Genomic DNA, 16,472 nt, shown 5'->3' with positions numbered 1-16,472 from the left:
CTAAGCACTACAGGAGGCTATTTAAACCACACCCGATGGATGAATCTTGCTTTGCGTTATTCTGCATCCTCTGCAGCAGAACGCTCATCGTGTCTTCTGCATCTGATCCTGGGCCTAAGGAAAAAGGCTTACCATCCTGAATCCAGTCTTCAGCAACACCTATAAAGACAAGAAAGAACAGGTTAGCATTACGGTCTTCAGTGACAGAGCTTCACTTACCTGGTCCATCGGCTGTCACCAACGCTTCGCACTGCATTCCGGCATCTGAAAGACAAAGGCTTACCTACTCTTCGTGCGCTCCGGAGGTCTTCACACTGCATTCCGGCATCTGAAAGACAAAAGCTTACCAACTCTTCGCACGCTCCGGAGGCCTTCGGCGCTGCATCCCGCATCTGAAAGACAAAACAAGGTGCGTTTAAAGACATTGGGGAACTTTAATACTCACGTGCTATTACTCCTTTCCACATCTAACCCAGTGGGTATTCCGGCACCCTGCAGCCGCTCCGAACTTGTACCTGCAAAATAAAAAGACAGTTAGAGCGCATCGTGAAGCAGGCAACAAGCGCTTACTTACGTGCTTCCAGGCGCTTCTATTCATCACACGGGCTCCATCTTCAACTCACTTCAGCCCGTCATCCGCCATCGCCGGAACCCTGCAAAACAAGAGACATCATTACTAAAGACTTTTAAAGACATTAGAATTACTCGAAATTTACCGTTCGTGCAGTAAACGACGGACAGCAGTCCTCTGAAGTCAAGAGGCCTGCTCCCCTTATCCAGTGAAGAAACTGGTTACAGCACCCTGCCCCGAGGCAGATGGAGAGCACGCGTTCACTTACCTAAGGTGAGAGCGTTAACCCTTGGGGTTCTACAGGAGAAGAGAAAGGGAAGAAGAGAGAGACATTCAATAACCCAGTTCATTAATCCCATATTTTCTATCTGCAGACATCTTACCCTTCGAGTCAGACATACAGTGCACAGAGGTCCAGCCCAAAGAGCCAGCCGTGTGTTACACATCACCTTTGAAGATACGGTATACGCCCAGTCAAGACCGGCGCCTCTACGGGAATCAGGTGAGCGTTAAAGAGGGCCAGTCTCTCTCTCTCTCTCTCTCTCTCTCTCTCTCTCTGCTTTTATCCTTCCAGTACCATTCAAGTGTGATTGCAGATAGTCCGCCAATCCCAATCTTCACACCTTTTTTTCACGCTCACAACATTTTTGTGGTTTTTGAAGAAAGTGGCAGAACGGCACTTTCGTTTTGCCGTCTTCAAAAACGTTTATGCCAACATGAACTTATATATATATATAACCAATGGATTTCTGAGGAATCCACCTGATTTTCATTCCAGCAAAAAGCAGGTGGGTTCTGTACATTGTTAATGCTAGCTGCCAGCAATACATTGAAGGTAGCGTTCACTCAATGTACCGTGCACAGTGCAAACACAAAGGCGTACAGGCGATTATGTCCACATTAAAATCTTTGTTTTGCACCTCGCACTGCAAATGATCAAAAATGGATGAAGGGGACCTGTTTGCCCATAAATGTCAATGCAACAGGTCCTCTCTGTGCAATAAAAAAATGCAAAATGCGCTTCTCTGTGTTCTCAGGCACACTTGGCACTACGAAACTCCCACTTCCAAGTTCCTGCGCTGCATGTACATTAGTCTCCATACACACAATCACACATAACTCTCTCGTCTGGACACCAGTTTTCTAGTGTTCAGCTTTTCTTCCTTTAATTAAATAATGAATCATGTATACGCTCAAAATACCGGAGACCAGTCTCTACGCTCAGGGCCTGGATTCTACCCTGTGTTGCTCTTATTGCTTTGTTTGCAGGGGAAACACGTTGCCCTTGAGCTATGCTCCCGGCACTAGTATTGCAAAGTGCGCATCCTCGAACTTAATTGGAGCATGTACTCAATACGTTTGCGCTCGTCGATTTCACGGTAATCTGGCCACGGGTGCTTATAGCCAATTAGATCAGATGAAGTTAACCAGGTCTACAACTCCCAGAATGCGTTAGTTTGTTACATGAATTGCCAGGCCTCTTCAGGAATGGCCCCGGTTACTGTGGAGTCATCTGTTTGGTAGGCTGCGGATGGATCCTTCAGTCCTGGCGATCGTGTTATTTATTCCCAGTGCAAGGAGGCCAGGGAAACGGCGCACCCTAACACAAGAAGCAGAACATACCATGGCCTGATTTATGGAAGTTTTAGCGCGTGCTAAGTGACTTTGTAATGTGCACAAACACCCTGATTTAGCAGTGCACTGCAAACATACACTTTGCACTGTACTGTAAATCAGGATGTTTGTGCGCATTGCGATCACTTTGCACCAGTGAAAAGTCACTTTGCACCGCACTAAACATTCCATACATATTCTGGCCCTATGTATTCGAACTGTACAAGTGAACTGAGTGCCTTTGCGTCGCCCAGATCCAGTTTTGTGCAGCATTCACGCGTGCTCCAAGGCCACACTCCACGTGGAATGCATTCTGGAGTCGGGGCGGAACGGCCGGCCGGCAGACACTGCGCTGAGGGAGACGAATCGAGGCTCACTTATCTAACTTAGGAAACTGGTACAAGCTGGAACGCTGTTTCAATTTCCACATCGCTGTCGAGCAAATGAGTTAGAGTTTAATAAATTAAACGCCGAGGCTGACACCGTGTAAAACAAAGCATAAAAAACGAGCGGGTGTTTCATAGGGCAGGTGTGTTTCCAGGTACCGCGAGACTTTTGCTGGCATACCTCAAAACTTGGCATCAACAATATCCTTATTTTGCTTATAAATTCCACGAAAATGCATTTCTTTTTGGATTGCGATGAGCTCAGTGTTTTTTCCCTGTCATTTGGCCAAGCCGGAACCATTTGGTTTCCCAGGGATGGAGATGTGAGTGCTATTCACAAATGCACAAGGAATGTAAAGCAGACCAGGGGTCTCACTCATAAGTCACTTGAAAAAGCTGTCATTGCCCTTAGATTCCTTTCTGCAAAGTCTAGCAACGCACTTTTAGCAACCTAGTGCCTATTAATAATCACGAGTTTAATGCTTTGATGCAAAGCGCTTTACATAGCACATATTTACATACATTATTATTATCCAATCGAAACTGGTACTCACTTTATCGACCTCGGAAGAATGAAAGGCTGAGTCAATCTTGCCAGGATTTGAACCTGCAACCTGCATATCAAACACAGATCACAGCAATGAGCACTTTGCCCACTGAGCCATCTAACCAGGTGTTGCCTGATATATATGACTCACGTGTGAACAGAGAGTTGGAATGACTGCTGCAGAGCCATAGCTCCATAGGGATCAACAAACAGGGCCATGTTAAAATGACAGAGCTCATTGTCATACAGTATGTAAGCGGCGGCGGCACATAACAAGTACACATTAAAATTCATAAGCGGCAAGGAGAAATGACGTCGGTGGAAAAGCATACCGCTCTCTCACCTGTCCACTGCCCCTTATTCCCAGGAAGAAACAAGCCAGAGGCAAAACTAGGTTAGACTTTTTCAAGTAAATAACCTGGAAATATTCGAAACATTGTATTGTCCAAAAGAAAGGGGCAGCCTCTCAATTCAGCACACAGTCCTTGCTTTTGAAGTATTTTGTATGAAATAAGACACTGTACGAAACAACAATAAAATTAAATGCACATTTTAAAAAAAATCCTTCATTGACACACTTTTGAGCACACTTCAAAAAACACCTACATGCACCTTTTCTACGACTCATAAATGAGTCTTAGATATGATATAAGTCATTTATAGCATGTCTGTACACAAGTGTTGCTAGGCGTGAGTGCCGTACCGGAGGTTTAGGCCAATCAGAGTCTGGTTTGTGGATGCATTTAAGGCCCTAGGCAGAAATCCCCTTCACCTAAAAACCGCATTTCAACAGTGCCACAAAAACGGCTGTGCTTTTGTCTTCCTGGCACATGTGTTGCAAGCATTGAACATTGCCACCCAAAGAATGGCTCTGCATTTGCTTTCCTTTCATTTGAATCATGACAAAATAACCTGCAGTCAGAACAGCTCTACATTTGCTGTTCTGTCATCCGAATACCAAAGTTGCACACTGCATTTAAGAAGGCCCTGCATTTGTTTTTCCTTTCATCTGAAATACCACAAAGTATGTGCTGTAAGTTAAAACGGCCCTGTGTTGACTTTATTCCATCTGAATGCCAAAACGTTAGGCAATACATCTCAAAAACAGCTTTGTTTTACTGTTCATTCACTGGAAATGCAAAGATTTCACATTGCAACATGTGGACAGCAGCACTCTGAAACACTGAAAATAAAAGAAAACGACTTTCTAGTTTTCATTCTGTGTCAAAATCAAAGAAACTCTGTGCAGTATCCCTCAGTGTTTATGAAACAACATTACATGCAAACCCACTCAAAAGGATCAATTAAAAGAGAACATCATTTACGGAACCACATTGGAAGCAGTAAATGAAAGGCTTACAGTCGTGTGAATCTGTTCTTGAAAATGAGGAAAAATGACATTTAAAACTCAACGTCAAATGACAGCTTTTGCCTGCATAGAATTGTTAGTGAATATGTTGTGGGTGGGGGGCTGGCAAAGCCATGTATATTATGCTTTCCCCCCCCACAAGACTTAAATCAACTTGGCAGAGGTCCAGGAATACCAGTAAAACGTTGGTTGGAAGTCTTGCCTCTCACTTTCGCACCTATAAGTGAACTAATTCTGCAAGGACATGTGATGGGGCTGAGGGCGTGATAATTACATGTTCTGCTAGACTAGCAGTCAGTACTGCCAGAAAATACAAAGGAACCAAGTGGGGCTAGTGTTTGACCAAGAAGTGTGATTTCCTCCGGCATCCATTCCCAGGATGTCCTTTGTTGCAAACTGAGCCAGGAGGAGACAATTTGGCTGTGGGGGTTGAAGCACCGTCCTCCAATGTGACCAATACTCCACATTGACATTAAAGGACTTCTTCATTTTAAGACATTTTTCCCAGCACTCTGAATCAGTAACACATTTGTATTATGCTAGTTTTCTATGTGATTTGTTTGCAGATTTAAAGAGACCAAGTGCATGTTTCTAGCACGTTGTGAACTGAAATGGCCGGGGAAGACACATTTCTGGCTGAATTAGAAATGGGACAAATAGTTAACTTGGGGGAAAGATGCAAAATGTAATTATGAACATGTGTAATCATTGGTAGAATTTTAACTATGATGCATTTCATGGAAAGGGCAAAAATGTGCCAAAGGGCGATGCAACCTTGCACAGAGTCAGCAATCAGTTTTTCCAATTCCCTGTGACCCATTGAATCCGCATGTCTACTTCTTATGGCGGTGGCTAGTATAAATCTGAAGTTTTGATCCATAACTCATTTTTGTTAAAAAGTAGGCTTAAGAGACAAAGAAAGGTCATGAATGCAAACAGAAAAACTATTCTCTTTCTCCTGAACCAATAGGGTCAAGGGGAGGAGAGAGGAATGGTAGGCCGTCCTATCCCAGGATAGGAGTAATTCCAGAGTACTTCCCCCCAGATTGTAAAATGAATGATGTCATTTGGGCTATTTTAGGGGGAAACAGAAAGACACAAGGGATCCATCCATCCACAGCAAGACACATACAAGGACCCGGGGAGACAGGAGAGGAGGCAGCTGACCCAATCTAGGATATTGCAGTGACCAGACCTTGCCTAGCTGACCGCATCTTGGAGAGTGCAGTGACCAGACCTTGCCTAGCTGACCCCATCTAGGAGAGCGCAGTCACCAGACCTTGCCTAGCTGTCCAGAATCCCATCCAGGAGAGCGGAGTGACCAGAGATCCCTTGGCCTAGCTGTCCAGAGTGACCAGAGACCTCGCTGGCTTTCCAGAATCCCAAACCTAAGCTTACATTGTAAGTAGCAAATACCCCAGTCCCAAAAGTGCATACCCCTCTCTTTTGAATCTTTCATCCCATTGAAAATCCTATTGAAAGTCCCAAATTGCATATGCCTCTCTTTTGAATCGTGCATCCCATTGAAAATCCCATTGAAAGTCCTAAACTGCCAATATCATTTATTCACCCGTCCTTTGTAGAATCCGTATTAGCCTGTGTATGTTAGCGTGTTCTTTTGAGAATTCTTTCAGTAGTCGGTATAAGTCCTTAGCAGTATTTTCAAGTAAATCAATTAATTCCCCTATAAAGAGATTCACAATGTAATTTGGTTAAAATTCAAAATCAACCACCTTGTGGCAAGTGCCTTTCTTTAATAATTATAGCCATTAAAGTATAGTCACAACAGAATAAGTCTCTGTATCAAAAACTGAGTTTGGCCATGTACTGTGTGCATTCCCACAAATCCCGATTTACAGCTGTCCCATTGAAAACCCAAACTGCAGTCCTATTGTGAGCAAACTCCTTTCTCTAGAATCCTACCTGCAGGTGCCGCTGTCCTTGCCCGTGAAAACCGATTTCCGATTTTGACAGCTAAGCCCTTTTCTTGGCTGCCTGTCATCACCAATCCCGTGTGAAAACGAAATTCCCATTTGGCGCGTGTGTTTTCTTTTTGCATCTGTTTTTTTGCCAAAATCGATTTTCTTACCTTGTGTTCATGTTGCCTTTGTGCCCTGCTTAGATGTCTTTAAGCTTCTTTATCGCTCATGTGTAGCCAGACAAATTTCTTTTCTAGCTGTCCCACCGCGGTTGTAAGCGGCTGTGCGAGTAACAAGTAAAATACGATTATGCCATTTTGCTCATAAATCAGGTTTTCATTTTCTTTTCTGGCTTCCCATCTTGGGATGGTGGGCTGAATTCAAAATCCGTTTTTTCCCTCTTTATCCTGACTCATTGCCACTGCCTTCCATCCATAAAGAATTAAGTTAGCAGAGGTTTGGGGGTGAGTGTTGCAGGGGGAGTGCTTACCTTAGTACCATCACATGCTTTAAAATCATTTTTACATTTTTGCCATTAAAGATTCATGTGAATTGTGGGGATTTTGAACTAACTGTGTTGTAGGAATATTTGCATTGTATTGCTTTTATTTTCATGAAACCACAAAAATGTGTAAATATATTATTGATACACACTGGCATGGTTCATAGTCCATTGTGACACGTGCTGTTTGTGAAGGTTGGGTGCGAGACGGGTTGGGGCCTACTTAAAATAAAGAACCTGTGGTTGATTAAAGATAGAAAGCGTTTTTATTGTGCGCCAAATTCATTGTCAGGGGAAGGAGTCCCTTGCCAGAGTGTGCCGTATTATACAACTGTTACAGGTTCTTCTTTAAGGTGCTCCTTCTCATTGCCAACATTGCCATTTCATGTGTGCTTGAGTCAATGCAGAGCAACTTAGAGTTCACCTAAGCCTAAGAGCTTAAACATTATTGAGCATATTGGCATCCGGCTTCATTTCTACATCACCCCACAAGTAGAGCAAATGTGACGGTTTAGGTTCCAGGTATTTTCTAGGGTGAATCTTTCTTTTTTGTGGCCTAACCCAGAGCTACAAGCCCACCAATCGCAGAGATAGCCTAGAACCAGACTCAGACTGGCCTATAGGGCAAAAGAATAAAAAAAATGACCAATAGAGCGAAAGAAGACAGGATTCTATTTGAATATTATTAAATCTTGGCAATACAAAATAATGTATTTCATGTTTTGATTATAAACACTTTTTAGCTAATCACAATATAATAAAAAAGCTTGCAAAACTTTCCCCATTCATTCACAACTCATTCGCACCTCATATATACCACATTCATACCAACAAAAATATCTAACCTAGGTGTCTATTGTCACCATGATATCATGAAGAATCACAAATTCAAGATCAAACTCATATATTTTTCAGATGTGTCTCTCTGTATTTTTACAGGAGTAGTATGTCGACACGTGTTTCGGTTGTAGTTTGTTAAGGGCGAAGATGCCTTGCCCTAATATTTTAGCCAACCTTCATCAGGGCGGGGGACAACTGATAGATATGTGTTGCCTCTAAGGTGTATAGTGTGAGCCCCATGATCTCCACTGAAATCTTCATAGGACAGAGATATGATGGCAGAATCAAACCCTGATAGTATTCTGTGTCAGAGTCTCCATCACTCTTGTGCTTGCAATTTGTCTAGCCATCTATACATTGATTCCGGTCAGAGAATGTCCAATTTCTCATGTCATCTCAATGCCTAATAGCGTTCTGTGTCAGAGCCTCCTTCACTCTTGTGCTTGCAATTCATCTAGCCATCTATATATTAGTTTGGTCAGAGAATGTCCAATTTCTCGTGTCATCTCAATGCGGCGCTGTTTATATTGTTTATATGGTGTAGTCCATACAATCCTGTCCCACCATATGGCGTTCTTGCGGCATCCAGTACTCAATACTTGTCATGAGTGCTTGTGTCGGTAAAAAGGCTCCTGCTTGCACTCCTGGACAGGGCCGGCCTCTGGGGCATAGGGCCTCTTTGCTGTGGAAGGATACACAACAGAGGACCAATTAGAATGATTGTGTGTGTTGATTCCGCCTGGGTGGTTTTCATTGAATTGGCTGCACCACCAACCTAGACATGCAGGCTTATACATTTCTTTTCTTGGGGGGCTACGGTCATGAAAGTTGTAATTTTTATTTTCACAACACTCTCAGAATGTTGAGGTTGGAGGATTGACTCGAACCCCCAACCTTTCAGGTACAAGTCCCAACACTTACTGACTGTGCCACAGAGACTGGCTTGGAAATGAGTGTACCGCAAGCCATATTATATCAATTAGAGCAAACGTCTGTTTTGAATTAACATGCCAAGATTCACAGACAAAACTGCACAAATGAGATCATATACAGTTTATAGAAAGGAAAAGTGCTAGAAATATGATTGGGTGGTGCTTGTGGGAACATGTTGGGGGAGGGGCGGTAATTGGTGGTCTGCAATAGGGTCGTCCCTTTTTTATGTTGTTGGTCGTCCCGGTTTTTCGTTTTGGAAATCTGGTCACCCTACTGATCAGATGATGCTGGCTCGCCCCTGCGCATGAGGGCCTGAGCACTGGGGACGCACGCACTGGGGACCGCACGTGCCCTGCCTGCTACACACACATAATTGCGCAGGTCAGATTCAGGGCAGTTGGGCAGCTAAGGCGGCAATGGGCAGGCAGCAACAGCAGCCATCCAGCCAGCGAGCCAGCCAGCCAGGCCTGCTTCTTTCCATTTCCAGCAATGACGAGCAACACCAAACCACTAAGGTGAGAAGGAAATTGATAAGAGAACGCAGAGCAGCTGACTGTTGGTGGCGGAGTCGCCAACAGTTTTTCAACGTACAATAAATGCATTTTTTTACACCTTTACAAACGTTGAAGATTTAAGAAAAATAAAGATTGTTTGGTTGGTGTGCTGCGGCCAGTGGCGCTGGTCCAGTGGGACAGGAGGTTTGGGGGTGGGTCGGTGATGCATAGTAGTGTATCCTGTGGCTGCTGCAGTGCTGTCCTGGAACAGGGCCATGGCCCATTCCTCCTTCCCTTCAAACATGGACTGCTAGTCGGACCTACGGTCCTCTGAGTCTCGGACAGTTCTATCTGGAAGGAAGCAATTAAAGTAAATTATATTCCCTGCCTTGTGAATGCCATCGACAAGGCGCATAAATAATCCTGCATTGGAGAGGGCAGTGAGATCAGCATAAGCATTCGCGTGAAAACCACGCTGCTTCGCCGCCGCCCCCATGCATTAGAATAGTCACTGCCATTTTGGAGTTCCGGTGGCCTTGCTTTGCAGCATAGGGGAAGCTAATTCTCACCCCTCCTGGTGCGCTAGTGCATGTTTGTTTGGCGTTGGCACGCCCTGTTCTGCATGTGGGGAGGAGTCAGGGTCTGTCTGGGGTCTCTGGTGCCAGGCCATCCAACACTTGTGTTTCCTGGGATTGAATGAGCCACGATAGAACATTTTAAACATGTGATTATGACAAATGAAACTTCCCTCAGGCGATGACCCGTTTAACTCTTGTGTAGGATGATCAGACCTAGCGAGAGTCACTTGGCATAAGCCGCCAGTGTGATTCCTTCTAAGATGGGCTTCCAGGTTTGATCTGTGTGCACAGTGGAGCGAGTGTGAGAAACCAGAGTCCCTTCGCATTTCACCTACATTTTGAATGCTGCAAGGACACTTTCAATGTCATTTTATTAGAACTGTTAAATGCATGAAGAAGGGGACTGCACATTTTAGTACTTAAATGCTGTTGGGTGCCATGCATATACAAGTTTTCGGAACGGAGGTAAAAAGTAAATCCTGGCACAAATACGGGTTTACGCTCTGTTTTGTAATAAACGGAAACACTACCTGCAAATTATTCTTTGCAAAAACCACTTACATTGTGTTGCTACGAGACCCCTCCCCCCAGCTTTTATTATTTGCTAAATTAAGGCCGACAACATAGGCTCATAGTACAAGGCCAGTTTTTTGTTCGCCGTCTGCTTTACTTTCCACATTGCAAATAAGGGAATGCACTTCTGCTGAAGTTCAGCTCTGGACTCGTGAACAGTGCTTTGTGTGTGAACTACCTGGAAGTGACATTTTGGGTTGTCTGGTGTCGATCCATAATTCAGCCAGAGGATGTTCTGTTGCTGGGCATAAGGGGAGTTGGCAGGCTGTCCCTGACTGGACAGACTCCACTTGTCAGAATGTTGCAGGTCACTTATCATAAGTGGGCTAAATCAAACCACAGCATGACATTTCGATAAAAGGAGAGCTCCTGGAGCCATTTGGAAAGGCTGACCACAAGATCCAATCATCTGACGCCAAAGGACCGCCAGAGAGCCGCAGGAAGAGTGCTGTTGCAACCAGCACTGGCCAAGCCAAACGCTGTGTTTCAGCTCTCAAGTCTTCAAATCAACTGGGAAGACCTGAACCTGGGAACTTCCTCCTTTGAACTGGTGCAACCAACCAGTCTGAAGCCCTTCTCTGCATCCATTGCCATTTGAAGGTTGTAGTCCTCAACCGGTCTGCATTTGTCCTGCTCCTGACTGGAAATGGAAATCATGCGGATGTCCACAGACTCTTTGCGGCCTCGAAGCTGAAAACCTCCCTTGCCTACTCAGTGCTCTGCTGGTACCTTACCAAACCTGCTGCTGCTGTCTCCTACAACAAGGAAGGGCCTGCTGGATCCCAAAGTCTGATCATGCTGCTTCCACGGGCATGCCGGCCCTGTTCTGGTCACACCAACAGCCACTCCTGTCTGCTGCTCCTTCGGGGTCCTCCTGGTCCTCCTGTGCTGTTGGAACCAAATTTGTGCCTCTTTTTCCTTGTCCTGGGATCTCTGGCTGAGCCTGACTTAACAGTCACTGGAAGCCTTGAACCCGCAGCCTTTGAACCGCCTGCAACTAACCCTACAGTGAGCTTCTTTGACCTAACAAATTTCATGTCCCGTGACGTTGCAAGTCAAGTCCCGCGGTTCACATACCTCATATTGCTTTACGTACCCTTGTGCATTTTGACTTGTACTGGTGCAAGGCCCTTAAGGTAAAAGTAGCCAGGTGTGGACTGTCCTATAAGGAACTCTGGAGATCCCCGGGTAGGCCCCTGCACCCTGGGCCTCTTTTGTGTAATAACTTATTTTATTTCCAAATGTTCTCATACGAAAAGGGTTGGGCATGCTGAACATTTTTAATATGAGGCCACTTTAAAAATTATTTCCAAGGCCTCTTTTTGTTCCCAGTCCACCCCTGCTCCCGGACGTGATCACCATGATAAGTGATAGAGGGGAAAAAAAGGCCTATGGCCGATAAAACAAAAACGCAAAGTGCTGGTATGGGCCAATTTTTTGGGTCAAAATGGGCCACTTTTTTGGCCAATGGGGGCCAGTTTGACGAGTTACTTGACTATACGGCTAATAGTTTTGACCAGTGTTGCTAAATAAATATTCCTTAAAATGCACCATTTGCATCACATTTTATCAAAAAACTCCCCCTTGGGCACTAGTCAAACATTGTCATCAAAGGAATGAATAGCCATTTACAACTGTGGGCCACTTTTTCATTGGTGGTCGAGACAATTTTATGGCCCAGTCCGGCCCTGCCTAGAACAACATAGTGCACACTTTCTTAGTATTAATGCAATCCATAGGTGCCTTGTGGCCAACTACCTGCATACGTGCACAATTCTTTCCCAACGCCTGCCTTATATTTAGGAGCTATTACTCATTAATAGTAGGATGTGCAGTACCGCCACCGCAAAGTCCTCATCTTATTTTCTAAGCGGTCACTTGAACTTTTTAATCTCACTCACACTCCATCGGTCGGGTACCTCAAAGATGAGCACAACATATTCTCACTGTTCATGGGCATTAAGATCACTAGGACAGTCATGGATGACGCCATGTCCTCATGCGGGGCCTCAGGTGGGATACTGAAATGCAAACAGTTTTCATATTGAGCCAGAGCACCGGCAAGGGGAGGACTGGGACAAAACCAGCACCCTTGCTGGGCAACGGATATGAACGTATCCCTGAAATCACGTAGATAACGCTGAAGGGCCTGGACATAGATGTACACTTACAGAGGGTTTGTCCTCCCGTGAGTTGGACCCAGAGATGAAGCAGCAGTGCTCCAAGAAGAGTCCCTGGCAGCCAAGAGCGATACATTCTAGACCAACGGCACAGGGCTACATGACAGAATATATCACTTTATATCCAGTCCTGTCACGGTTTATTACATGGCACACGCAAGCCAGGGAACTCCTTCCCCTACAAAGAATGTGGCGCATAATAAAATGCTTTTTATTTTTTTAACATACTACGGATTCTTTTTGAGTAGGCCTCCAACCAATATCGCACCCAACCTCCACAAACACCCTGTGTCACAATGGACTAGGAACCAGGCCGGTGTAGATCAATAAGATATTTATACATTTATTATTTAATGATAAAGGAAAATCAACCAATTACAGCAGCCACCAATGTTGTGGCAACACAAAATGCAATAATCTCTACAAAATAACCAGATTAAGATGTACTATCACAGTTAATTCCTCTTTTAATGGGAACAGAAAAAGAACAATTTACCACAAAATGATAGCACTAGTGTTAAGCACTCCCCCTGCAACACTCAACCTCCAAAACATCAATTGGACTTGATTCCTGTGAATGGAAGGCAGTGACAGGCAGTAAGAATACAAGGGAAAAAGCTGTTTAGAAATACAAGCAGAGCTTTTTAGGGAATACCAATCAGCACGCAAGGAGGACATCGATTTTTAGAATATACAACACATGGGTAATGGAAAGGGAATGCAAAAAAATCAAAAAAATCATTTTGACCACACAATAGGGAAAGAGCAACAGAAACAGAAAATCGTTTTTTGGGTTGTTAAGCTTAATTTCAATGGAAAAGAAATTGCAAATGGAATTCGTTTTTACTGCGGCTGCAAATGACAGGTAGGCTGTAGGGAAGAGGATAGCTCACAACAGGGAAATCGGTTTTGGTTCAGGGTGACAAATGCAAAGAGAAAATACGCAAATGGAAATTTGTTTAGCAGGGCCCAATTTAAACACAGGGGCAAATTCATTTCTCAGATCACAAGGGGATTAATTATTTTGGGCAATGCTTTATAACTATAACAATTAACAAAAAACAGTGGGACAAAGATTGCTGGTTTCGAATTCCACCAATCCCAATCCTGTGAAAGTCAATGGGGGAATTAATTGATTTACTTACAAAAATACTAAGAATTTACACAGACAAAAGAGGGGTTTTTCAATAGGGATTTGCTTACCTACACAGGCCAACAAGAGATTCTTCTATGGGGCGATGACTGAACTACACGGGTGAACAAAAGATTCTTTGGTGGGGAGACAACTAAAACACATTGGCCATTGGGTTATTTCAATGGGGAATTTTCAATGGGGCAATATTGGTTGCAATGTTAAAAGAATGAAGGGCTTATGCAATTTAGGGCTGGGGTTACTTCTACTTACATAGCAAGCCTTTGTTTAAGATGCAGGAAAGCCAGCTGCTTCTCAGGACTCTCTGGAAAGATAGGGCAGGGGTCTGGTCACTCCACTCTGAAAGATGGTAATTTTCAGCAACCTTCTCTCCTTCCTCCTTTTTTTGTCTCCCCGGTTTTTGGTGTCCTGAGTCCTAGTACAGAGCCCCTTATATAGCAGAAATGACGTCACTAATTTCAAAATCTAAAGGAAGTACTCTGCAATAATCCCTGTCGCTAGGATTGGACAGTTACTCTCTCTCTCTCCACCCCCATTCAGGATTGATTTAGGGGTTTGGGGGAACATCTGTCTTTTCCCATTTGTCATCATCCTTTGTCGGCCAACTTTTTGGCAAAAACTAGTCATGTATCACAACTTCATCATTGTACTAGCAACTGCCATATGAAACATATATTCTGTTTTAGCTGATCATGGGGAATTAGATAAGACGACCACCAAATCCATATGAGGCAGCATGGTCATGTGTCACATTTTTGCCATATTCATAAAATGTATAACAGTTATGAATATGTAAGTTATCAAGTATATTCCTAATTTCATTTTCAGCCTTTTCACCAACTCTCACATTTGTCACATGTTCAGATCAGCCAGAAACCTAGTCTAACTGGCCATTACAGTTCCCAGAGTCACAGGTAAATGCATTTTATTTCCCCGAAACTGCATGGAAATACATGAAAAATGGTATAAAAATGAACTCAATCCAGAGTATGGTTGCTGCTCAAAATGCCTAAAACAAAAATAGTCTTTTACATTATTTGGGAGTGTTTCCTGTTCATCAAATGGGATGGCTGTCTCATCCCCCACAGCCATCTGTCTCCCTGGGCTCGCCTGTGACCACAGGTTTTTATAAGTCTCTTTGAAGTTAGTGTGGGCTCTTTTGAAGTGGGTGCAACAAGGAAACACACCTTTTTGTCATGCTTCAGCCAAGGATGACTTTCCCTTTAAGTCCCTGCTTTAACTGCCTTCAGGTAGACTGAGAGATTCAATAGGTACTGTTTCATAGACAGATGTCAAGAAGAAAGAATATTCAGAAAGTGTGGATTTCATAAAATACACGAAACTTTTAATCACAACATGTGATCATAGACAAACATATTCTTCTTGAGTCCAAGACATGAGTACTGTGGCTTTATGGGTTTCGATGGTAGACCCTCTTGTTCAGAAGCCTAACTTTAATTGTCGATGAGTAATAGTTGATGTTGAAATAATGAATTATCAGCAGAAGGGAATTAATTGGGAAACCATACATTAATGGATGTGACAATAAGTACATATTACAACTCGTTTACACTCTTGAACTCTTGATTTCCCATATTTGGATATACAAGTGGTCTCAATGCTACAACAGTATACACTAGTACATCCGATAAGTGAGTAAATATTAATCTTTCAATGTATAAAGCAAACCCAGCTTGACATATTGAAATATGTTTGTATTTTACCCGTGTTTACATTGTCCAAAGCTATATGAGTCCATGGGCAGTATAAATATTTATACCCATTCAGCATTATGTTGGGAGAACCCAAATTTGTCAGGATACCTAAATATGTGTCTGTAATTCCCACATACAAGAGAGTTAATGTATCAAATTAGAATGGTCTAATTACATATCAACTCACCTAATTATGTCTAGGTATCGTGTACTGGAGAAGGGTCAAATTGCCAGCAATAATAGAGGCTGCAGGTCATTCAACTGTGGTCTACCATATGTTTAAACCTATTATATATATATATATATATATATATGTATATAACTAAATCCAGGGGTGTTCAAATGGAGGCAGGACCTAATAAAACATACAGTTGCCATTCACATAACGGGTTAAAAAATACCTGGGTGGAAAAAAGGGTTAAGAAGGTTTATGTGTCACAAGAGATGCAGGAGGGCATCACATAACATGTGATCTTGAGAAGTCAGTTATCCAGAGTAAGGGTAACACTGGAAGGATGGGTATTATAATTCCAATAGATTGGGTTGGAAAGTGAAATATACAGTTTAAGAGACTCAATGCAACCTGGTGACAAAATGGCATACCTTGAAGAGAAGCCCAAGGAATACACAGTTCAAATGGAGTCTGCATGGACAACCTTCTCACCCTCCTTAAGGACACCTCAAACCTACCCCCACTTTAGACGCAACTACGTTCAGTGGATAAAGGACAATGGCCGATAACTTGCCTAACCTATGTACACTATGTAAATATGCACACCCGTAAACTGTCTATTACTGCATCTGTCGTTACTGCTTTAACCATGTACACACTGTAAATACATACCTATGTACACACTGTAACTATTGTACAGCAATGTAGCCAAGCTGAGAATAACCATGCTGCTCCTGTGCCCTTATACCTTCGGGTCTGGCGCACAATATAAATAAACAAACAAACAAACAAACAACAAGGAAAGCCCAGTGTGGCCGATCGCCTGAGCCCGTATATTATGATGAATGCGTATAGCGCGCACCACGCTGTAGCTGTGCAGAAACATTGGGGGAGAGATAGAGAAAAAAAATATCTGGATCATCATG

Source organism: Ambystoma mexicanum, chromosome 12, assembly GCF_040938575.1.
Source record: "Ambystoma mexicanum isolate Mex_15411 chromosome 12, UKY_AmexF1_1, whole genome shotgun sequence".
In the NCBI taxonomy this organism is placed as follows: domain Eukaryota; kingdom Metazoa; phylum Chordata; class Amphibia; order Caudata; family Ambystomatidae; genus Ambystoma; species Ambystoma mexicanum.
The sequence above is the reverse complement of the archived record's forward strand: the minus strand, read 5'-3'. Positions refer to the sequence as shown.